Raw genomic sequence first — 26,535 nt, 5'->3', positions numbered from 1 at the left:
CATTGGCCTTCATCAACCGTGGGATTGAGTTCAAGAGCTGAGAGATAATGTTACAACTATACAGGACCCTGGTCAGACCCCACTTGGAGTACTGTGCTCAGTTCTCATCACCTCACTACAGGAAGGATGTGGAAACCATAGAAAGGGTGCAGAGGAGATTTACAAGGATGTTGACTGGATTGGGCAGCATGTCTTTTGAGAATAGTTTGAGTGAACTCGGCCTTTTCTCCTTGGAGCGATGGAGGATGAGAGGTGGCCTGATAGTGGTGTATAAAATGATGACAGGCATTGATCGTGTGGATAGTCAGAGGCTTTTTCCCAGGGCTGAAATGGCTAACATGAGAGGGCATAGTTTTAAGGTGCTTGGAAGTAGGGCCAGAGGAGATGTCAGGGGTAAGTTTTTTTTATGGAGAGAGTGGTGAGTGTGTGGAATAGGCTGCTGGCAACAGTGGTGGAGTCGGATATGATAGGGTCTTCTAAGAGACTCCTGGATAGGTACATGGAGCTTAGAAAAATAGAGGGCTATGGGTAATCCTCCATAATTTCTAAAGTTAAGTACATGTTCAGCACAGCTTTGTGGGCTGAAGGGCCTGTATTGTGCTGTAGGTTTTCTATGTTCTGTGTTCTAAGTCAGAGTCCAGACCTCAATCCAATTGAGAATGTGTGGCTGTGCTTGAAAAGGGCTGTTCTCTCATAGTCCCCATGCACTCTGACAGAAATTGAACAGTTTTGTAAAGAGAATGTGGTAAAATTGCAGTGTCCAGATATGCAAAGCTGATAGAGACCAATCCACACAGACTCTAGGCTGTAATTGCTGCCAAAGGTGCATCTACTGTACTAAATACTGACTTGAAGGTGGTGAGTAATAATGCAATCAATTATTTTGTTTAATAATTGTAATAACTTTAGACCAATTTGTAGAAAATTGTTTTCACTGTGACATGAAGGAGTTTTTTCTCTATTGATCAGTGTCAAAACAGCCAAATTCAATCACTGTGATTCAATATTGTAAAACAATAAAACAGGAAAACTTCCAAGGGGAGTAAATATTTTTTCATAGGCACTGTGTTTACATGTGTGTGTTTATGTGAGTATGTGAGTGAGCCTCAGATAAACAGCCAACATAATCAAGGAGCCCTCTTGACCCTATGATTGTCTGTTGTTCCCCCTTCCATCAAGTAAGACACAAACAGCTTGAAAACATGTGCCACCAGACTCAAGGACTGCTTCTAATCCACTGTTATAAGATCACTGAATTTTCCTCTTGAACTCTACACCTCACAATCTACCGCATCATAGCCCTTGTACCTTATTGCTGTCTGTGCTGCATTGTCTCTGTAACTGTGAGACTATATTCTGCATTCTGTTATTGATTTCCCATTATACTGCCTCAATGTACAGTACTTATGCTTGAAGAATGCTACATGACAGACGACATAATGTGGCTAATGAGAGAAGTCAAAGCCAACATAAAAGCCAAAACAGGGCATATAATACAGCAAAAATTAGTGGGAAGTTAGAGGAATTAGGAAAGTTTCAAATACTAGCAGAAAGCAACTAAAAATGTCATTAAGAAGGTAAAAAATGGAATACAAAAGTGAGCTACTCAATAATATTCAATAGGACACCAAAAGTTTCTTCAGATACATAAAGTGTAAAAAGTGAGCTTCACTAGCCACAGAGTATTAGTTGGAAGTTAAATTGTGTACAGGTTTCAATTCCTGAAAACTGGTTCTCATTTGAGTTAGTCTATAATTACACAATCCACAACTCCAGAATAATCCCTAACAGATCTTGCCCAAAGATAGAAAAAGGCATTTTTTTAAATGAAGATAAATATTAAAGATTAGCTTTATTAAAGATCATATATGTGTGCATCACAGTGAAATGTGTTGTTTTGCATTCAGATACATGAAGTATAAAAGCGAGGTGAGAGTAGATATTGGACCGCTGGAAAACTATGCTGGAGCGCTAGTAATGATGGACAATGAAATAGCAGATGAAATGAATAAGAATTTTGCATCAGTTTTCACTGTGGAAGACACTAGCAATATGGTGGAAGTTCCAGGTGTCAGAAGGTATGAAGTGTGTGAAGTTACCATAACTAGAGAGAAGGTTCTGGGGAAACTGAAGATCTGAAGGTAGATAAGTCACCTGGACCAGATGGTGTACACCCCAGAGTTCTGTAAAAGATGGTTGTAGTGATCATGGAGGTATTAGTAATGATCTTTCAAGAATCACTAGTTTCTGGAATGGTTTCAGAAGACTGGAAAATTGCAAATGTGACTTCACTCTTCAAGAAAAGAAAGAGGCAGAAGAAAGGAAACTGTAGGCTAGTTAGTCTGACCTCAGTGGCAGGGAAAATGTTGGAGTCGATTGTTAAGGATGAGGTCTTAGGGTAAACAGATAAAGCATGTGATAAAACAGGCCAGAGTCAGCATGGTTTCCTCAAGGGAAAATCTTGCCTAACAAATCAATTGAAATTTTTTGAAGAAATAACAAGCAGGGATAGACAAAGGAACAACACACAACTGATGTTGTGTACCTGGATTTTCAGAAGGCCTTTGACAAGGTGCCACATAGGAGGCTGCTTAGCAAGCTATGAGCCCATGGAATTACAGGAAAGACTCTAGAATGGTAAAGCAGTGGATGTTTGGCAGGAGGCAAACAGGGGGAATAAAGGGAACCTTTTCTAGTTGGCTGCTGGTGACTAGTGGAGTTCCACAGGGGTCTGTGTCGGGACCACTTCTTTTTACATTATATGTCAATGATTTGGATGATGGAATTGATGGCTTTGTTGAAATGTTTGCAGATGATAAGAAGGTAGATGGAGGGACAGGTACTTTTGAGGAGTAGAGAGGCTACAGAAAGAGAGATTAGAAGAATGGGCAAAGAAATGTCAAATGGAATATGGTGTAGGGAAGTGTATGGTCATGCACTTTGGTAGAAGAAATGAAAGGGTTGACTATTTTCTAAGTGGAAAGTAAATTCAAAACACTGAGGAACAAAGGGACTTGGGACTCCTTGTGCAGGATTCCCTAAAGGTTAATTTGCAGGTTGAGTCTGTAGTGAGGAAGGCAAATGCAATGTTAGCATTCATTTCATAAGGACTAGAATATAAAAGCAAGATTCTTTATAAGGCACTGGTGAGACCTCACTTGGAGTATTGTGAGCAAGTTTGGGCCCCTTATCTTAGAAAGGATGTGCTGAAACTAGAGAGCGTTCAAAGGAGATTCATGAAAATGTTTCAAGAATTGAATGGCTTATCATACAGAGTGTTTGATGGCTCAGGACCTATATTCACTAGAATTCAGAAAAATAAGGGGTGACCTCATTGAAATCTATTGAATGGTGAAAGGCCTTGACAGAGTGGATGTGGAGAGGATGTTTTTTATGGTGGGAGAGTCTAAGACCAGAGGACACAGCCTCTGAATAGGGGGGCACCTTTTTAGAACGCAGATGAGGAGGAATTTCTTTAACTGAAAGTGGTTAATCTGTGGAATTCTTTGCCACAGGCAGCTGTGGAGGCCAAGTATTTATGTATATTTAAGGCAGGGGTTGATAGATTCTTGATTGGTCAGGGCTGGAAGGGATATGGGGAGAAGGTAGGAGATTGGAGCTGAGAGGTAAATTGGATAAGCCAAGTTGAAATGGTGGAGCAGACACGATGGGCCAAATGGCCTAATTCTGCTCCTATATCTTATGGTCTTCTGTTTTCCAATTATCTGTATGGACAACATGCAGAACAAAGTTTTTCACTGTGTCTCGTCTCGGTACTGATGCACCATCAATAACTCACTCTGAGACGTAAGAAGCGAGGTATCGGCTTTTATTGACTGGAAGAATGAACAACACTACATCCTGGGGAATGAGGCTGGGCATCAGGCCTCAATCGCCTTTATACAGGGGTCTGTGGGCGGAGCCACAGAAGCAGTCAGCAGGGGTCTGTGGGAGGAGCCACAGGAGCAGCCCAGACAGGTATATGTAGTTCACCACAGGTACATGTGGCAATAATAACCAGTAATCAAGTGGGTGAAGGGGTGATGAGTTTTCTCACAGGAGTGAAGAATGTGGACACCAAACTGGCAGACCAGTGGCTGATCAATAAGAACAGAGTGAAGCAGACAGCAGTTTCAAAGTGACAATAGCACTGAGCCCCTGAGGAGAAAACTCCTGGAACTTTCACCAGAGACTCACTTTGTAGTTCAATTTCAGAGGTAACTGCAGACCATAAGACATAGGAGCAGAAATGGGTCATTTGGCCCAACACGTATGCCCCACCGTTCTATCATGGCTGATTTATTATCCCTCTGAACCCATTCTCCTGCCTTCTCTCCACAAACTTTGACAACTTTACTAATCAAGGAACTATTAACCTCCACTTTAAATGTACTCGATGACAACTTCAACAGCCATCCATGCTAATGGATTTCACAGATTCACCACCCTCTGGCTAAAGAAATTCTTTCTCATCTCTGTTGCAAATGGACATCCTTGTATTCGGAGGTTGTGTCAAACATCATCAAATCACAATGGAAAAGGCTGTGAGGCCAATTTATATTAAGACAGTTCAGCAAAGAGACAATACATAATATAATTCATAGGAAAGAAAGCCCAGCCATTCATAGAATATTTATTGCAGGTCATTTTAATTACTTTATTCGGTATTCTCATCTTCAATTCGTTACCAGTTGAGCAGAGGCTTGATCCAAACCAGTACTGCAAGCTAAAAAGTTATAAAATTACAACCGGTTTATGACTGTAACACGATGGTAAGCTTTGCAGTCTGGTAATCAGTGCACGTAAAGGCTGCATGTATCCAGAGTTCAATGCAGTAAATTACCCCGAGGCACTCCACAGGATAACAATATATTGTTAGGGAGAAGGGCAAAGGAAAATGTGCTAAGAGGGATTTTTGTCATTTGTCTTTGTCCTTTGTTAATGGTTAAATAAACATCCATTGGGGTCAAAGCTGCTTCCCTTCACATACATGACATTCTTAGGAGAGTTACTATTTAATATCCGACCTTGCTAGAAGCTGCAGCAAGTTGGTGGACTCAGCCCAGTGTATCAATGGTACATCCCTCCCACTATTGGTTGTACCTACATGAGTCATTACCTCATGAAGCCAAGATCAAAGATTCTCACTATTCAGTATCTATGGTGCATAGTTCCCTGAAGGTGGAATCTCATGTGGATAGGGTGGTGAAGAAAGCTTTTGGTATGCTGGCCTTTATAAATCAGAGCATTGAGTACAGGAGTTGGGATGTAATGTTAAAATTGTACAAGGCATTGGTAAGGCCGAATTTGAGTACTGTGTACAGTTCTGGTCACCGAATTATAGGAAAGATGTCAACAAAATAGAGAGAGTACAGAGAAGATTTACTAGAATGTTACCTGGGTTTCAGCACCTAAGTTACAGAGAAAGGTTGAACAAGTTAGGTTTTTATTCTTTGGAGTGTAGAAGGTTGAGGGGGGACTTGATAGAGGTATTTAAAATTATGAGGGGGATAGATAGAGTTGACGTGGATAGAATTTTTTCATTGAGAGTAGGGGAGATTCAAACAAGAGGACATGAGTTGAGAGTTAGGGGGCAAAAGTTTAAGGGTAACATGAGGGGGAACTTCTTTACTCAGAGTGGTATCTGTGTGGAACGAGCTTCCAGTAGAAGTGGTAGAAGCAGGTTTGGTATTGTCACTTAAAGTAAAATTGGATAGGTATATGGACAGGAAAGGAATGGAGTGTTATGGGTTGAGTGCGGGTCAGTGGGACTAAGTGAGAGTAAGCGTTCGGTACGGACTAGAAGGACCGAGATGGCCTGTTTCCGTGTTGTAATTGTTATATGGTTAGAGGATCAAAGATATCCACTATTCAGGATCAAAGATACCCATTATTCAGGATCAAAGATACCCATTATTCAGGATCAAAGATACCCACTATTCAGGATCAAAGATATCCATTATTCAGGATCAAAGATACCCATTATTCAGGATCAAAGATACCCATTATTCAGGATCAAAGATACCCACTATTCAGGATCAAAGATATCCATTATTCAGGATCAAAGATACCCATTATTCAGGATCAAAGATACCCACTATTCAGGATCAAAGATACCCACTATTCAGGGTCAAAGATACCCATTATTCAGGATCAAAAATATCCATTATTCAGGCCCTGCATCTTCTCACACCCTCCATAAGACAGCATAGAAGTCTGAAGTTCCATACCACCATGTTTAAGAAGAGCAGCTATTCAGTTCTTGAACCAACCTGCACAACTCTTATCACTCTCTTATTAGAGGAACAATATTTCCACTTTTATCTGTTCTAACTCAACAAACTTATCTTTAAATTGTTTTTCTTGTAAATGTTGTGTATCTGATGCTCCGTGCCAATGGTGCTGCTGCAAGTAGGGTTTTCATTGCACCTGTGCTTACTTATAAAATCAGCTTTGACCTTGAACTTCTCTCCCTTGCTTCTGAGGGAAGGCACTTCAGATTGACACTGTTGTTGGATGTCCGAGTCAGTCAGACAGTGCATAAGAGTTGCTTTGGTCCACCATGTCTATGCCAATCATTTTGGCCATCTGTGCTAATCCCAACTGCCTGCTCTAGGAACTTCTATCCTTGCCTATTTAAATGTCTGTCCAAGTGCCTCTTAAATATACTGATTGTATCTGGTTCCATCTCCTTCTCTGGGAGCACATTCCAGATATCGAGCACAGTCTGTGTGGCAAAATGTACCCCTCAGATCCTCTTTACAACTCCTTCTACCCACCTTAGTTATATGCCCACTTGATTTTTCACATCCTATCCATGGGAAAAAGATCTAGACTATTTAAAGAGTCAAAACCTCCTGTAATATACAACATCACACAGATGGCATAAATTCTGCCTTGCTTGCTTGACCCATTCCATAGCAACTTCAGTGATAAGCTTGTCACAGACTGGTAGGTGATTCTACTTGCTCTATTAGTCCAATATGGTACCGATCAATTGATTTCATTCCAAATGTGACAATGCTTTAACAATATTTTATGGTACAAAGCTATATACTGATGTTTCAAAGACGCACACAATGTGATAGTTTGCTTTCTCTCTTTATCACCGCTGTGAAGATGGAGTAAAATTCAACTCCATAAATTAGATATGCTGCAGGATTTAAACACTTCTCATGGTTGGTCAAACCACTTCACTATCCCCTGGATCAGGTGTTCTCCAAGAGGCCTGATCCAATCTCTAATAATAACAAAGCATGTCCCATGGGCAATAATTATTTCGTGATGTATATTCTGTGGATGGAGATCAGCCAACCTGAGATTCACACGTCAGCACAGACCCATGGGAAAGCACTTCAGAATCCCAGAGGACTCAAAATCGAGTGTCAGGGCTGTAGGTTTTCAACTGAATCAAAGTAATCATGTTGTTAAGATGGCTCCCACCAGCTTTAGACTATGAAAGAGCTCGCGCTTAGGTGGGGAGAATGTGGGGAAGGGGGCCGGTCACATATTGGCTGAAGATGGTGAACTTGAGACCAAAGGACCGTTCGCTGTGCAGAGCAGTTCTTAAACAAGCAAATAAATTCCTATCTAACCTAGTCCCTGCCGTCTATACAAGCCCATATACCCACTCCATTTTCTGTATACTCGTACTTATCTAAGGGCCCTTCAAACTCCACTACCAACCCCAACAGTGCATTCCAGGCACACACCACTCTGTGTAAAACAAGATGTCTTGACCCACACATTTCCCCTGAACTTAACCCCCTTCACCTTAAACACATGCCGTCTAGTATTAGACATTTCAGCCCTGGAAAAGATATACTGTCTACTCAGAATCTTATAAATTTCTATCAGATCTCCCCTCAGCCTCCCAGGTTTGTTAAATCAAAGTTCACTCTGATTCCGTTAGCATCCTGGTAAAACTCTTCACGCCCACTCCAGAGCCTCAACATCTTTCCCAACATTGCTATATTTCTTGGTGCAGTTGTAATGAAACCCAATTTCCCTCGGGATCAATAAAGTATGTCTGCCTGCCTGTCTGTCTGTCTGTCTGTAATGGGTGGCCAGAACGGACTGCAATATTCCAGGTGCTGCTAACAAGAGATTTATAAAGCTCCAGCATAACTTCCTGACTCTTGAACTAAATCTGCTGGCATTAGTTGAATTAGTGGTATTAGTTCTTCTGCGGAGATGTCTGCTGTTTTTGTGTAGGTTAACAGCATGACCCTTCCCTTCACATCCACTCCATGCCCTGGCTGACACCATAGTTCAGCTCCAACCTGCATTCATCGAAGGTTTCACACCTTGTCACACCCTTGCCTATCAAATTCTCTCCAACTCCCAACTGAAGAGATGCTCACACTCAAAGTCTTCACAAGAGGCTCCCAGTTTTCCATCAGCCTGTCTCCAGAAATACTTCCTGACTTCAATTTTCAATTACCTAGTTCTAATTTGAAGAATAGATTATGGTTCGAGATGATCAAATTCTGAGAAATCCTAGCTTTTGACGTGAAAAATTGTTGGAATACTACTGAAATAATTTATAAAATCCCTTAATCACTTCGTTGCTCACTGTGAAGGACTCTGAGACATATTGAGGTCACGATCAGCACTTCATAACCAGACTGTCACAAACATCATTGTGAACTGGTGTGGCTAATGGACGCGGTGACTCGATAACTGTTTACCAAGTAACTGTGCATTGGACACAGCATCAGAAGTATATTTAAAAAATAGGCATCTGCAATTGCAAGACTAACCTCAAATACTACAGTATATAATAGCTTTCTCTCTTCTCCAGTTCTTCCATTATCCACACTCTCTTTACCCTCTTTCTATCCTTTCCCCTACCCAATCCATCTGTCCATCACCCACACAATCAATCACTGCATCTCCTTCTCCTACTATTCCCATCTGTCCCACCACCTCTCTTTGGCTCTATGCTCCTTTCCTTTCCTATCAGATTTCATCATCTACAGCCTTTGTTGCCTCCATCTTTCACTTCCCAACCCTGCAATGATTACCACCCTCCACTCCTCCATCTGCCCAACACCATTGAGTCCACCTATCACTTGCCAGCTGTTGCCTCACCTCTTCCCTTCACCTCTTTAAATTGGCTATCTCTGCTCTATCTTTCAGTCCAGGTGAATGGTTTTGACCTGAAACAGTTACTACTCCCTCCACAGATGCTGCCAGAACTGCTGAGTTCCTCCAGGAGATTGCTCCATATTCCAGCATCTGCAGTCTCCTTTGTCTCTATATAATAACTTTATTGCAGAGACAGATGTATCATTATTTATTCAGCGAGTGTATAATATTCCCACAGATACATCAGATCGCAGTATCTTTAGTGTAGCATCTTTCCTGCCACTTCAGTAGAGGTGACAGTGGTAACTTCATTAGAATGTTTTCTCTCAGATAAGTGATTACTTATAATTGGAGAGTGCCTCTTACATCAAAACAAGCACAGCTGCTGCTCAGATAACCCTGGATGTGATGCATTCAGATCCATGGATATCCGAGCCATCTCATTATCTCATTCCCTTTCAGATCATCTCCAGAATACTGTTTGCATTATCTCAGGAACAGCCACTAAGAACTGCAATTTGTTAAGTCTTACCTGTGGAAAGTTTCCTGCAGTCGTAAGGAATTTTCTAAAAAATTCTTTCAAAAACGCTGCTGAGCAGAGGGAGGCAATCTGCAGACAATGATGAAGAGACGATCGGCAGAGATGGCACACTCTCACCCTCTTGTGTTCAGTTAACAGAACGAGCTACGTACAGAACACCAGAGGCTGCGTTCTGTCAGATGCAACCTAAAAAAAAGCAAAGTAATTGTAACTGGCCTTAAAAAGCACGTAATATCGACAGTGAAAGACTTTGTTCATTATACATGCGATATGATGCGTGGAAAAACTTGGCAGTAAATCGGCAAGTCATACCTGATGTGATTAATTTTCTCTCCACCCCCTAAACCCGGTTACATTACTTCAGAATGCTCATTAGTATTAAAGAGCTGATGCTTCCTCTCAAAATAGTATCAACTGGCAATTTAATTTTAAACTGTTATAATTAAATGAAACTGTATATTATCTATACATACACACATTACCGAATGCTCCCATGCCTGGTGCTACTGCCAATCAGCTAGTCACTTGACCATACACAAGCAAATCAGATGAAAGACTTGGCTATTAGCGTACAAGCTTTCTGTCCCATTCTGTCTCTCTCCTCCTAATACAGGCTTTCCTGATCACAGACCTGTTCAGTGTGTTTATTTATTCCACTTTTCATACATGCACGTGTTAATATAAATCTGAACAACCACTGGTATTTGTGCAAAGTCACCTTTGAAAGGGAACAAAAGGTCTGTTGGGAAACTGAAAGCAAAACCAAAAGAATTCCTTTTGCAGGAGAATCAACCAGAGGAAATGATCCGCTGGGCATTCTGTGACGGAGCAGACAGGCACAAGGCAACAAGCCAGCATTTGTGGCCAGCACAGAGCACAGGAAGGGACTGTGACAATTAGCTGTGGTCATGACTTTAGCTGCTCCAAGGTGAGGATGCATCAAGTGAGAGCATCGCAGGGAGTTGCCATATGACAGGAAGCCTCTGCAGAGGCAAAAGGGAGAGTGGAGGAAGTCACCTTTCTGCACCAACTCCCTGGAAAAGTAAAAGCACAGCACTGTGAAATTCGAAAATTTAACGGGTTCCCTGATGTCCTCTGCTACACTTCAATGAGACACTCAAAAAGGTGGGTGATTCTTTACTGTCCTCTGAACAGGCTGCAAACTGCGCAGTTCGAGAGGGAGCACGGAGCATGGATCTAAAGTGGAAGAAGGCGGCTCACTGTATTCCACAAGGCTTATTGCTGGGGCTACTACTGGTCACTGTTCATGTCTGGGATAAAAGCAATTTCTCCGTTTGCAGATAGTACCAAATGGGGAAGAGTTAACAGGTGCTCAATACAGGGGAAATCATCAGGTTTTGGGAGGACGTGAAATGGTAAATTAATTTGAACAGGAGTAAATGTGAGGCAGGACATTTTGAGAGGAAGGATAATGGAGTGGTGATTTGGAAGAGGATCTTTCCATTGCTGGGTTGAGGCTCTCAGAGTACAACAACACTGAGCAGTAGAAGTTGAGCGGCAGGTTAACAAACTGGTGGGAGGTGGTGGGGCAGGAGTGAAAAGCAAAACAAGCACAGGGGTTTACTTCTTGAGGGAGAATAGAGAAATCAGAGAGTTTGGCTACTCCTGTGTGGAACCTTGGTTAGATCATATGTAGAGTTTTGGTAGCATGTTATAGAACATGGAACTGTACAGTATTTCAGCCCACCTTGTCTGTGCCAACAAAGATACCAATTTAAACAAATGTCATCTGTCTACATTGAATATTCCTCTATTCCCCACCTGCTCATGTGCTGGCCTAAATGTCTCTTCAATGTTGCCATTGTTTCCGTTTCTACTACCTCATCTGGCAGTATGTTCCAGGCACCTACCATTCCTCAGATGGCACATCTTGTTTAAACTTTTCACCTTAAAGTTATGCCCCCCAGTGTTTAAAAAGTTATGCCCTGTAGTGTTTGAAAAGTTATGTATGCCCTCCGGTGTTTGAAAAGTTATACCCCTCAGTGTCTGACATTCCAGGCCATGGTGGTATAGCTGTTAGTGCAAAGCAATTTATTGCTTGGGGCATTCCCGAGTTCAGAGTTCAATTCTAGAGTTTGTATGTTCTTCCCATGACCACGTTGGTTTCCTCCAGGTGCTCTGGTTTCCACACCACCCCCAGCCCAAAGACATATCAGTTAGTAGGTTAATTGGTCATTGTAAATTGTTCTGTGATTAGACGTGTTAAATAGGTGGGTTGCTGGGCAGGCTGGCTCGTTGGACTGGAAAGGCCTGTTCTCTACGTAAACCATATAACAATTACAGCACAGAAACAGGCCATCTCGGCCCTTCTAGTCCATGCCGAACACTTACTCTCACCTAGTCCCACCGACCTGCACTCGGCTCATAACTCTCCATTCCTTTCCTATCCATATACCTATCCAATTTTACTTTAAATGACAATACCGAACCTGCCTCTACCACTTGTACTGGAAGCTCATTCTACACAGCTACCATTCTCTGAGTAAAGAAGTTCCCCCTCATGTTACCTCTAAACTTTTGTTGCCCCTAACTCTCAACTCATGTCCTCTTGTTTGAATCTGTTCTTCTCTCAATGGAAAAAGCCTATCCCTAGCCCCCTCATAATTTTAAATACCTCTATCACGTCTCCCTTGAACCTTCTATGCTCCAAAGAATAAAGACCTAACTTGTTCAACCTTTTAAAATAAATAAGTGAAGCATTTCCACCTTGGGGAAAAGACCCTGACTCTCCACCCTTTTTCTCATAATCTTTATACTTCCGTCACATAGCTCCCCAGCCTCCAGCAATAATAATGCCAGCCACATGACTTCCCATGCACAGAGCCGAGCTGATTTTCTCTAATAAGTCCATGCTTTAACAGATGTTGGTAATTCCAAGCTTTAAGAATCTCCTTTAGTAAGTTCCTGAGCATTGATGTAAGGTTCATTGGCCCTTTGGTCTGTTGGATTGTCCCTCTTGCCCTTCTTAATCTCATTGATTATTCTCCAATCCATAGAAAAGAATGTAGAGGTGTTGGAGAAGGTGCAGGAGGGAAATGTGAAGGCAAGGTCAATGGGTAGTATCCAAAAAAAGAAACAAATAAGAAGAGGACTGGAAGCTGGTTAATATTGTTCCATTGCTTAAGAAAGTTCGCAAGGACAAGACAGGGAGTACAGTCTGCTTAGCCTGACATCAATAGTGGGAATGCTATTAGAGGGAATTCGGAGGGACAGGATCTACCAGCATTTGGATAAACAGAGTCTGATTAGGAGGAGGCGGCATGGCTTTGTGCATGGGAAGTCATGAGTGATGAACTCCTCAGAGTTTTTTGAAAAGGTCACCAAAAAGGTAGATGAGGGAAGAGCAGTGGATTTGTCTTTAGCAAGGCCTTCAAAAGGTCCTACATGGTAGACTGGTCTGGAAGATTAGGTCCCATGGAATCCAGGAGAAACTAGTTTGGGGGTTTCAAAATTTGCAGAGGGATAGGAAGCAGAGGGTGGTGGTTAAAGGGCGTTCCTCAGAATTGATGCTGGTGATGAATGGTGTGCCGCAGGTGTCAGCATAGAGAGCCTTGTTAGTCATTATTTTTGTAAATGATTTGGATGACAATGTACAAGGCTTCGTCAGTAAGTTTAGGATAGATACAGAATTAGGTGGTGGTGTTCATAGTGAAGATCGATTACAGGGCGATCTTGATCAGTTAGAGAAGTGGTCAGAAGAGTGGAAAATCACTTCCAGTGTAGGTAAGTGTGAGGTGATGCAATTTGGAAAGTCAAACCAGTGTAGAACTTGGGTGGTGAATGGAAGGGCACTAGGGAGTGGAACTGAGGGACTCAGGAGAACAATGCAGTTTGTTGAAAACAGCGCCATAGACAGGGTGGTGAAAGCATTTAGCTTGCTAGTTTTTATTCATTGAGTAGAGAGGAAGGGGCATTATATTACAGTTGTGTAAGTTGTTGAGGCTGCACTTGGAGTACTGGGTAGAGTTTTGCTCAACTCATTACAGGAAAGACGTGCAATAGTGAGGACCAAGGAGCTATGGCAAGGGAGGCACAGGAGCGCCTACAGGACTGCTTTGAATCGGTGCACCGGACTGTATTCAGGATTCATCTTTGAACCTGGATGAGTATGCTGCAGTTATTACTGACCTCATTGAAACCTGTGTGGATGAGTGTGTGCCTATAAAGACTTACTCTACATTCCCAAACAAAAAGCTGTGGATGAACCAGGAGGTACATCATCTGGTGAAAGCTAGATCTGTGGCATTCAAGTCTGACGAACCAGGCTGGTATCAGAAAACCAGTTATGATTTGCAGAGGGCAATTTCAAGGGTGAAGAGACAATTTTGAACAAGCTTGGAGATGGCATTGGATGCACAGCAACTCTGGCAGGGTCTGCAAGACATTACTTCCTACAAAGCGAAACCCAATAGCATGAATGGCAGTGATGCTTCACTACCAGATGAACTCAATGCCTTCTATGCACGCTTTGAAAAGGAGAACACAACTACAGTTGTGAAGATCCCTGCTGCACCTGATGACCCTGTGATCTCTGAAGTCAGCTGTCTTTAAAGAGAATGAACCCTCGCAAGGCGGAAGGTCCCAATGGAATACCTGGTAATGCTCTGAAAACCTGTGCCACCAACTAGCGGGAATATTCAAGGCCATTTTCAACCTCTCACTGCTATGGGTGGAAGTTCCCATTTGCTTCAAACGGCAACAATTATACCAGTGCCTAAGAAGAATAATGTGGGCTGCCTTACTGACTATCGCCTGGTACCACTCACAGTGATGAAACGCTTTGAGAGGTTGGTCATGACTAGACTGAACTCCTGCCTCAGCAAGGACCTGGACCCATTGCAATTTGCCTATCGCCACAATAGGTCAACAGCAGATGCAATCTCAATGACTCTCCACATGGCTTTAGTCAACCTGGACAACACAAACACCTATGTCAGGATGTTCATTGACTATAGCTCAGTATTTAATACCATCATCCCCACAATCCTGATTGAGAAGTTGCAGAACCTGGGTCTCTGTACCTCCGTCTGCAATTGGATCCTCGACTTCCTAACCGGAAGACCACGAACTGTGCAGATTGGTGATAACATATCCTCCTCACTGACGATCAACACTCACGCACCTCAGGGGTGTGTGCTTAGCCCAATGCTCTACTGTCTATATACCCATGACTGTGTGGCTAGGCATAGCTCAAATACCATCTATAAATTTGCTGACGATACAACCATTGTTGGTAGAATCTCAGGTGGTGATGAGTGGGCATACAGGAGTGAGATATGCCAACTAGTGGAGTGGCGCCACAGCAACTATTTGGCACTCAATGTCAGTAAGACAAAAGAGCTGATTGTGGACTTCAGGAAGGGTAAGATGAAGGATCACATACTAATCCTCATAGGGGGTTCAGAAGTGAAGAGAGTGAGCAGCTTCAAGTTCCTGGGTGTCAAGATCTCTGAGGATCTAACCTGGTTCCAACATATCAATGTAGTTATAAAGAAGGCAAGACAATGGTTATACTTCATTAGGAGTTTGAAAAGATTTGGCATGTCAACAAATACACTCAAAAAACTCTATAGTTATATTGTGCAGAGCATTCTGACAGGCTGCATCACTGTCTGGTATGAAGGGGTTGCTGCACAGGACTGAAAGGTTGTAAATCTAGTCAGCTTCATCTTGGGCACTAGTTTACAAAGAACCCAGGACATCTTCAGGGAGCGGTGTCTCAGAAAGGCAGTGTCCATTATTAAGGAACTCCAGCACCCAGGGCAAGCCTTTTTCTCATTGTTACCATCAGGTAGGAGATACAGAAGCCTGAAGGCACACACTCAGCCATTCAGGAACAGCTTCTTCCGCTCTGCCACCGATTCCTAAATGGACATTGAACCCTTGGACACTACCTCACTTTTTTTTCAATATACAGTATTTCTGTTTTTTGCAGTTTTTAAAATCTATTCAATATATGTATACTGTAATTGATTTACTTATTTATTAATTATTTTTTAATATTTCATTTTCTCTTATATATTATGAATTGCATTGAACTGCTGCTGCTGCTGCTAAGTTAACAAATTTCACGTTACGTGCTAGTGATAATAAACCTGATTCTCATTTGTTACGAACCCCGTAACTGGGTCACTTACCAGCAAAGATAGAGAGGTCCGTTGAAGTCTGATGGTACTATTTTTAAACGTTTTTATTTATAAAGGGGCACAAAAGTAAGGTTAATACAAACATTCAGATACTATACGTCATCAGTACTCAATCTAAAGCGCGGGTATAGTAATAATCATCAATAAGAAGTAGCTCTATCGTTTTGTCTAGGGGTAAAAATATTGTCCGATGGAAATATAAAAGTCTCTCCAGTTCATGCAGGGTTTAGCCTTTTGGGGACTGCTGGGTTTCACTTGTTGGAGAGAGAGAGAGATTTTTGGTGAGAAAAGAAACTTGCCAGTCTTTTAGGGCGCAAACCGTTGAATCGGGAACGTGGGTTCCCTGTTGTTAGTTCGAAGTCCTTTTCGGTGTTATCAGCCACCCGTTCCCCAGGCCAGGGGAAACGGACCACACGTGGCTTCCGAATAGCTTCCCGTTATCACGGGAGCGATGAGCGATGGTGTCTCCTTCTGGTGCGTCGCTAGGGGACTGCCCCCTGCAGCCCCTCTTTTATCTTGACTTGCAGGGTTGTAGATGTCAATCAGGGTGGGGTGATGCAATCCCCAGCCTACATTGCCCGAGGGTGTACACGTAGCCCTGAGAGCTGGCACGTAGTATAGGATCGCAATCCACAAAGGTGTCTCCAAGAAACAATGGCCAAATCCATTGCTTTGTCCTGCTGAGGATTCTCTCTCATTTCCTGGGTCCAAGACCCGAATTAATAGCGATCTTGCGATTCTCAAGAAGGAGGGGGCTGGGATCATAACACATTAAACTGGAAAGAGTGCAGAAAAGAATTACAAGAATTTCTTCAGGATTAAAGGGCCTGTGTTAAAGAGTAAGGTTGGCCAGGATAGGTCTTTATTCCTTGGAATGTAAGAAAATATTGGATGAATTTATAAAACTGCTTAAAGTTATGAGAGGCAAAGATAAGGAGGATGATAACAGCCTTTTCTCCAGAATAGGTGAGCCCAAATCTGGGGGCATAGCTTTAGGGTGAGTTTTAAAAGGGACTCAAGAGATAACTTCTTTTCCATACAGAGGGTGGAGAGTATATGGAGAAGGATGCTAGAGGAAGAATTTGAGGCAGGTAAAACAGTTTAAAGAAGCATAAAGGATGGTTACTCGGAGTTGTGGGGCTTAGAGTGATGTGGGCCAAACACAGGAAGTTGGGTCTAGCTGGGTGAACAGAGTGATTAGCATCAACTGATTGGGCTGAAAGACCTATATCTGTGCTGTAATGCTCTGTGACTCCCCATAACTATAGATGTTTGAAGTATCGAGGAAAAAATACAAGTGTTAATTTTTTTAAAATAGCTTCAGTTCTAGTTTATGATTATCAGTGTTCAATTCCTTTTTCAATAAAGTTGATACAAAAAATTACCTCATTTGTAATTGGTCCTGATGAAGGGTCTTGGCCCAAAACGTCTGCTCTTTATTCCTCCCCACAGATGCTGCCTGACCTGCTGAGTTCCTCCATCACTTTGTGTGAGTTACTCTCAATTGTGATAACTTTTTCAACATCTGGACGGTCTGCCTACCAGCATTGTGGTTGCACCTACACCTCAGGAATTGTAGCAGTTCTAGAAGGCAGCTGACTATCACCTTCTCAAGGGCAACAACAGATGGGCAAATAAAGGCTGGCCTAGCCTGTGAGCCCATGTCCCTTGAATTGTCTCCGTAAATATTAAAGGTATAGTTCCACCAAATATACATTTGTAAACATCTCATGGGCATGTGGAGTATGGAAGGGAAAACTGCCTGACACCAAATGTTTATGCCTAAATTTTGCAGCAGCTGATCTTCACAGCAATGTGACCGTAGGTATTGCATGGCCTCTGATAAAATGTCACGCAGGAGCTGACTTACACGTTCTTGCTCAAGCAGACACTGCTCTCAGTGGGGAGGAGGATGTAAGTTACCTAAAGAGAACCTTAGATTCCTGTTTTAGCTGAAGCAGCTCTTGATGCCCTTACTTTTTGAATAGGGCGGCCTGTAGATAACGAACACAGAGCTGAACTGTGCTGAAAAATGTCTATTGTGTTTTATATTCTGTGTTTTCCATCAATCATTTGTTGTTGCTGTTTGGATGGGTGTTTGATGTTTTTCTTTAAACAAGTTAGTTCCATGGTTCTTTGTTTTGTGACTGTCTGTGGGGAAAATGAACTTCAGGGTTCTATACAGCATTCGTACTTTGATAATAAATGTACTTTGAACTTTGATGTATCTGTTTACAAAGTCAATGCACTCCAACTTACATTCATTTTGCAATGCTCTGTACCCTAATGCATACAATCCCTGGTACAACTGTATCTGTTGGTCCACAGCAGCTCCCAGGTAACAATCTAATTCTTATCTGAAATGACTCAGTCCTCCCTCCCTTCCTCCAGCTCCTCCATTCCTGCAAGCATTCCCTGGAGTTTCTTGCCCCTTGGGAATTCCCAGGATTAACTGTAGCCATACATTCATTTTCTAAGGAATCTCCCCCCAACAAACCCTCCTTCTTCCTTACAGTCACTTCTTAAAACCTACCATTTTAACCAAACATTCTGCTTTTCGAAGATCAAGTCCCAATGAAGGGTCTCAACCCAAAATGTCAACAGTATGTCCTTTTCCATAGGCGATGCCTGACCTGCTGAGTTCCGCCAGCATTTTGTTTGTACTGCTGTGGATTTCCAGCACCTGAGGACTTCCTTGAGTTTGTGATTCTGCTATTCATTCTGTGTTGTCACGTCAGATTTTGGTCTGATTACATCCATTGATGAAGAACCACGAGCTGTTTCACAACAACACATGCACAATATAAATTCATGAGCACCAAAGGTTTGCCCACAACAGCCACACACAATACACCAAAAGCCTTTACTGATTCTGCGGTCATGTGGAGATAACTGTACTGACATGCTACCTACATGTGTGCAACACTCGGTTTCATGCATGTTGGGAAGACAGGTCCAAGCCACTGGCCACTCAGGATTAAGTTTAGGTCATCTTGGTAGTGCCAAACAGAGAAGTACAGTAGGTGTTGGGGGAGGTGAGCAGGGGAGGGTGGGATGCAAGATAGTGCGAGCAGTACGTAAGTGGGGGTCATAGGAGAGGGACAGAGTGGGCTGGGAAGATGAGGAGTAGGAGGTAGGAACCAGAACAAAGGGGAAGAGGAGAGGTGGGGATGTGGAATGTGGAAAGCAGGGAAGTGGAGGAGGAGGGGTAGTATTTGGGGAAGATGATGGAACATCATGGGGATGGAGGGGAACAGGGAAGAGGGATGGTGGAGATTGGTGGAGGGTGGGAAAGGAGGATTGGAGGGGAGGTGGAGGGTGGGAAAGGATTGGAGGGGAGGTGGAGACACTGGGGGAAGAGAGACAGTGGAGATGGGAAAGGAGGATTGGAGGGGAGGTGGAGGGTGGGAAAGGAGGATTGGAGGGGAGGTGGAGACACTGGGGGAAGAGGGACAGTGGAGATGGGAAAGGAGGATTGGAGGGGAGGTGGAGACACTGGGGGAAGAGGGACAGTGGAGATGGGAAAGGAGGATTGGAGGGGAGGTGGAGACACTGGGGGAAGAGGGACAGTGGAGATGGGAAAGGAGGATTGGAGGGGAGGCAGGGACTCTGGGGATGAACCAGATGTAAAACCTGCTGATGACCTGTTTGCAGTGGAAGGGATAGGGACATTCCTGGATGGACTGATAGCACTGAAACTTGATTAATCTGAAGTCCTGGGTGTCGACAGAGATGGCTTTAAGAGTCTAACTGTCTGTCTACCTGCCTCTTAAACACTGTGATTTTGTCTGATCCCACTCTCCTCTGCCAGCATGCAGCAAATATCAACCAAAAACTTGTGGAAGTTTTTTTTTCACCTCTCCCTTCCCTCTTCTTCCATTCCCCAGTCTGGCTCCTCTCTTAACCTCTTTTCTTCTCCTCCCCTTGTTTACCACCTCCCCCTTGTGCCTGTGCCCCATCCTTTCTCCCACGGTTCATTCTCGTTATGCAGCCCTTTACTTTTTTTTCCACCCATCACATCCCAGCTTCTCTCTCTTCCCCTCCCCCACCCACCTCCCTTCCCCCACACCTGGCTTTACCTTTCACTTTCTAGTGTGCACACCTTCCCCTCCCACCTTATTCTGGCTTCTTCCCCTTCCTTTCCGGTCCTGATGAAGGGTCTCATCCAGAATGTCAACCGTTTATTCCTTTCCATAAATGTTGCCTGACCTGCCGAGTTCCTCTAGCACCTCGTATGCGTTACTCTAATTCCAATATCTGCTGAATCTCGTTTTACCACTTCGGATACTGTTGGGAGCCGATGATCTACCAGGGGAAAGCTGTAGCGGCCAGATCTCTGGCTCTGAGTTTAGCTCCACGGCTCAGAGGGAAGTGGTTAGAGAGTAAAGCAGTGGTGAGAGGGGATTATGTAGTTAGTGGAGCAGGAAAGAGACTCTCAGATGGTACTTAGCCTCCAAGATGCTAGGGACAGGGTGTCAGGACACTGGAGCAGAGATCCAATTGCAGACCCGGTACTGCACACACAGTGATATTAATTGAGTAACAAATCATGAGGTGTAAACAAAGTTGACATCACATTTCAGGCAGAGATCAAAACATCCAGAGAAATTCAAAAAAACAAGAATCAGGAAACAGGCAGAGTCGATATTCAGATGGACAGAGTACAGATACGAATGCTGGAAAGGCTCAGGAAAACTCACTGGCACAATCTGGCAACAAACAGGTGAAAACACAGGACTGAAATACACTGAGCTATAAACAGAGAGGCAGATAATAGGTGGAGCACAATGAGACACAGGTGGCAGCAAAGCTGGTAATAATGAGAAACAGGTGAGAGGGAGTACTCAGTGATACAGGGGCCGGAGTAGAGCAGGAGTGGGGACAGGAGCACATGGGGCATGAAAACAAACAAAAGCACATGGCAATATAAAACCACAGATTGACGGCTAGGGGGAAACACACAAAAAGACAGTTCAATTGGAGGTACCGACACAGGGATGTCCTGGATTGGGTCCATAGCTTTCTTAAGGGGAAGGGTGAGCAGACAGAGCTGTAGTACTTATTGGTACCAATGACGAGGTCATAAAAGAGAATAGGGGATGTTAGGTAGGAAGCTGAACAGCTGGACCTCGAGTAGTTATCTCTGGATTTCTGCTCTGCCATACATGACTGAGGTAAGAACAGGATGATTTGCCAGTAGAAAGTGTGGCTGAAGAATTGGTGCAGGGGGCTGGGTTTCAGATGTGTGGATCATTGCGATATCCTCTGGGGAAGGTATGACCTATACAAAAGGGACGGGTTATATCTGAACTCAAGGGAGACCAATCTCCTTGGGAGCAAGTTTGCTGTTGGGGAGGGTTTAAGTTAGATTGGCAGAGGGATGGCGACCAGAGTGATTGGTCAAAGGATGGGGTGGTTGGTGTAAATGTAGGTACAAGATGTAGAGATACTGAGAAGAAGCATAAGCAGTGAAAGAGCATAATTGAGATCAGGTGGATGGGTTGAATCATGTCTGTTTTCATACAAGAAGTATCAGGAACAAAGGTAAAGAGCTTAGAGCAAGGTCAGTACATGGAACTACAACATTGTAGCCATCACAGGGACTTGGTTGTCACAAGTGCTGGAATGGAATGGCCACAAAGTTGTAGAGCTAGATGTCCAGAGTTTAGATGTCCCATCAAAGGATGGGAAGGGAGGTAAAAGAGCATTGCTAATCGGGATATTATCACAGCTATAGAAAGGGAGGACCTCATGGAGAGATTGCCTACTGAGTCAGGGTAGATGGAAGTCAAAAGCTGGAAGGGAGCAATCACTCCATTGAGAGTATTCTACAGACTGCACCCCTCCCCGGTAGCAATAGAGACAGTGAGGAATAGATCAGGAGGAAGATTTTAGAAGGGTACAAAATTAACAGGGTTGTTGTCATGGGTGATTGTCAGTAGAAAACAAAACACTAGCTACCCGTAATGAATTCTATGTGAAACTTCACATTATCGGAGACTGTAGAATGGTAACTGCCATGAAAGTGTTTGTGTTAAAGTGCAGTGTGCTCATAAATTATTAGGAAAAGTATTTATGCTGTTAAAACAGATGACAAGACGATGATGTTAGGGAGAACCCTGCAATAGTACAGTGGGTAGAGTCACTGGCTGACTTACACCAGAGACCTGAGGCCAATCATCTGTGAGGGGTTTGCACGTCCTGCCTGTTGCTGTGAGATTTCCTCTGGGTTCTTTCCGATTTCCCTCATATCCCAAAGATATGTTGGTCACTTGGCTATCTGTCTGCTGCAAATATTGTCCCTGGTGAAGGTGAAAGGTATAAACTGGGAGGAGCTGAAGAGGATTGGTAAAATGGTAAATCGGTTTATTGTTGTCATGTGTACTGAGATAGAGTGGAAAAGCTTGTCTTGCATACTGTTCAGATGGATCGTTCATTACACCAGTGCATTAACGTAGTGCAAAGTAAAACAGTAGCAGTGCAGAATGAAGTGTTACAGTTGTGGAGAAAGGTAGTCAACAAGGTGCAAGGTAATACTGAGGTAGATGGAGAGATCAAGATCCATTTTTATGGGACTAGAGTATCATTCAATGTTCATATAACAATGGGAGAGAAGCTGTCCTTGAGCCTGGTAGTATATGTTTTCAGCCTTATGTACCTTCTGCTCATTGGAAGGAGGGAAAAGAGTGGGCTGGGCTTTTCATTACAATGAAAAGTCTATTGGAGTCCATAGAGGGGAGGCTGGTTTGTGTGACGTGCTGAACCATGTCTGCAATTTTCCAAACCTTATTGTGGTCACCAGCCATACCAAACTGATAAATCCGATTCAATGCTTTATATAGAGCATCAGTGGAAGCAGCAGCCAGAGGAAGTTGAGGTGTTGCTGAGCTTTCTGTGCCATGGAGTCAATGTGTTGGGGATAAGACAGGCTCTTGGTGATGTTCATTTGTAGGAACCTGAAGCTCTCAACCCTCCCCACCTCAGCACCTTTGACAAACAGAAGAACGTAGGATTACTGAGATGGCTGAGGGCAGAATGGACTCATTAGGCCAATGGGTCTGTTTCTATGCTTTATCTCTCTATGACTCAGTGACCATTGACTTTGCCTTAGTGTGTTTGCAGAATCACTTCCAGAAAAGCCTGTAGAATTTCCCAATGAATAAATATTCTTGATTCTTTCAGGACCTGGTCAAATGACAAATCTTTCTCTATGTCAGTAAGGGATCAGTCAGAAAGTCACAGGGTATTTTTGATGTTGAGGAGTCTGCAGAAAAAGCACATGGAAAGCCTAGAAGTGCATCTCCAAAGTGTTTATTAGTTCATTAGTAAATTTATTAGTAGTAAAGGTTTATTAGTAAAGGTTTACTAATGTTGTGATGGCAGTCCCATCGAGACAATGACTTCACTAATCAATACCTCCCGTGTTTGTTTTACTAGTAATTTACTAACGTCATGAAGGCAGTCCCATAGAGACAGTGGCTTCACTAACCAATACCTCCCGTGTTTGTTTTACTAGTAATTTACTAACGTCATGAAGGCAGTCCCATAGAGACAGTGGCTTCACTAACCAATACCTCCCGTGTTTGTTTTACTAGTAATTTACTAACGTCATGAAGGCAGTCCCATAGAGACAGTGGCTTCACTAACCAATACCTCCCGTGTTTGTTTTTGCCATGGTGATTCGCATGAATACAAAATACTGCTGGGCATTTAGTGGACGTTCAGGAATGTCTATATTCACGTACTGGGAACCAGTGTAACGTGAAAGAAAATATGGAAAATAGAAACTTGCGTATTGTTACTAACTTATGTTGTCCAGTTGTAGTTGTCAACAATACCTCTGAGGAATAGCTATGAGCAAATTTAATTACCCCTTTCAATGAAAACATTGCAGCCATCAAACCAAGATTTTGTGATCACATGTACACAGATAAGATGTGTGACATAGAACATTTATCATAGTACAGTACAGGCCTTTCGGCCCATAGTGTTTTATCGACCTTTTAAACCACACCAATATCAATCTAACCCTTCCCTTCCCTTCCCTCCCACATAGCCCTCCATTCTTCTTTCATTCATCTCAGAGTCCCTCGATCACCATGCCTGGCAAAGTGTTTCCGGCACATCTACTCGGTGTAAAAACCATCCTCTGACTTCCCCCCTGAATCTTTCCTCCAATCACTTTAAAATCGTGTCCTTCATTACAGCTGTTTCTGTCCAGGGGAAAACGTGCTGGCTGTCTACTCTGTTTATGCTCGTTATCATCTTATAAACATCTATCAGGTTATCTCTCAATCTCCTTCACCCCAAAGAGAAAAGCCCTAGCTTACTTAACCTCTCCTCATAAGAGGTGCTCACTCATCCAGGCAGCATCCTGGTAAATCTCCTCAGCACCTTCTCTAAAGCTTCCATGTCCTTCTGACAACGACAATACTCCAAGTGTGGTCCAACCACAGTTTTACAGTGCAGCACAATTACCTTGTGATTCTTGACTCATCCCCCGATGAAGGCCAACACATCATACACCTCCTTAATTGCCCTATCAACTTGCTTGGAAAACTTAGGGATCTATGGATGTGGACTCCAAGATCCCTCTGTTTTCCACACTGCTAAGAATCCTGCCACTAACCCTATGCTCTGCCTTCACGTTTGACCTTTCAAAATGTCTCATTCCACATTTTTCCAGATTGAACACCATTGGCCACTTGTCCAGGACTGAAAGGGTTATCATGCTCTGGGTCTGAACTCGCTGCAATTTAGGAGCATGAGGTGGGATCTCAGTGAAACCTTTCAAATGTTGAGAGATAGACAGAGTGGATGAGGTGGGGTAGGGTCTAGGACAAGAGGGCACAGCCTCAGGACAGAGGGGTGTCCATTTAAAACAGAGATGCGGAGAATTTTCTTAGCCAGAAAGCAGTGAATTTGTGGAATTTGTTACCACAGGTAGCAGTGGAGGCCAGGTCGTGGGGTATATATACCCCAGAGATCAATAGGTTCTTGATTGGACATGGCTTCAAAGGTTACAGGGAGAAGGCCGATGAGTGGGGCTGAGGAGGGGAAAAAAGGATCAGCCATGATTGAATGGCAGAGCAGACTCGATGGGCCAAATGGCCTAATTCTGCTCCTATGTTTTATGGTCTCAGTCCACCCCGCTTTGCATCCTATCAATGCCCCACTGGAATATACAGTACAACAAATACCTACACTGTCCACAAAACCACCAACCTTCATGTCACTTACAAACTTACTGACTCAGCCTTCCACTTCCTCATCCAAGTCATCAGAATCAGGTTTAATATCACCAGCATATGTTATGAAATCTGTTGCCTCTGTGGCAGCAGTACAATGCAATACATTATAACAGGAGAAAAGTGTGAATTATAGAAGTATTTATTGTTACATACCCTGTGGGTATCTTGTGACTGTCTTATGACCATGATGTAATTGAGTATCTTGTGAGCATAATGTAATTGTCTTGTGATGGTGGGGTGATGTAATTTTCCCACCAGTGTGAGGTCACATGATGTAATTTTCCAGCTGGTGTGAAGTCATGTGATGGAATGTTCCAACAGGTATATAAGGGGAAACCCCTAACCCCTATTGTCACATGGTTAATTTGTTAGTTAGTTTTGCTGCGTACTCGTCTCATGACACAGTTTTGTTTTAAAGTGGAGTTCTTACTTTTCTATTGTAAGGTGCAAACCATTGTGCCCGCAGTTTTGCCAACTGCTGCCAGTTTTTGTTTGCACACCTCTACAGTCTAGTATTGGAGAGTGCAGACCTTACCCAAGTATGGGACCCGAAGGATTGAGTAAAGTCGGTGTCATTTGGCAGTTTTGTAAAGGTTCAACCTTATTGAATCTTCATTCAGGAATATGGCCTGCATCTGAGATAACCCCTGCAAGATCAGAAAGGTTTGTGCAGTGTTCACCCTCCAGCAAAAAGGTCAGTTCCATTCAACCATTTTATTTCCTTCGTCTTGAATCATTTGGACAAGGCATCACTCGGCTGGGATCAGCAGTAACGTCATGTCTTTGAAGAAATCAGTTTTCAGGGAAGTCTCTCCTTACTGACTGTATAAATCACGTGGACTTTTGAATTTACCACTTTAAGAACTATTCCAGAGTTTGGCTGTTTGTTCAATCGCCATATAACAGTTAACTTCTGGTTCAGTTAGTCGTTTGTTTACTTTTCACTTTTGTTGAGCAGAGTTTAATAGATGTTTATGTTTGTTTATAAAAGCTGACTCAATTTAATATCCATTGTTGCTGCTGTGTTGTGAATGTCATAAGATTATATTTTAAATAGTTAAATTAACTAAGTAGTGCAAATATTGAAATAAAAAAGTAGTGAGGTCCCTTTCATGGGTTCAATGTCCATTTAGAAATCGGATGGCAGAGGGGAAGAAGCTGTTCCTGAATCACTGAATGTGTGCCTTCAAGCTCCTGTACCTCCTCCCTGATGGTAGCAATGGGAACACGGCACGACCTGGATGATGTGTTAAATGCTGAGCTGTTAGCAATAAACTGCATCCTGACATAGGTATTTGTATTGTCCAGGTGATATAAAGCTGTGTGAAGAGCCAAAGAGATCATATCTGTCATAGACAGACCTATTGTGGCAATAGGCAAATTGCAGTGGGTCCAGGTCATTGCTGTAACAGGGGTTAAGTCAAGCCATAACCAACCTTTTAAAGCACTTCATCACCATAGATGTGAGTGCTACTCTACAATAGTT

The 26,535-nt window shown here is 43.0% G+C and overlaps 1 protein-coding gene across 1 annotated transcript in view; it reads right to left on the bottom strand.

Moving 5' to 3' along the window:
- The window catches only part of LOC140734540 (muscleblind-like protein 3), a 255,389-nt gene extending 245,626 nt beyond the window's left edge, over window positions 1-9,763 (bottom strand). Inside the window, exon 1 of the mRNA XM_073058651.1 lies at window positions 9,623-9,763. The gene's annotated coding sequence lies outside the window, so the exon portion shown is untranslated. The remainder of the gene's footprint in view (window positions 1-9,622) is intronic.
- Between the last annotated feature and the right edge of the window lie 16,772 nt (window positions 9,764-26,535).

Source organism: Hemitrygon akajei, chromosome 10 (assembly GCF_048418815.1).
Source record: "Hemitrygon akajei chromosome 10, sHemAka1.3, whole genome shotgun sequence".
Taxonomy (NCBI): Eukaryota; Metazoa; Chordata; class Chondrichthyes; order Myliobatiformes; family Dasyatidae; genus Hemitrygon; species Hemitrygon akajei.
This window is presented reverse-complemented; position numbering and strand designations above follow the sequence as displayed.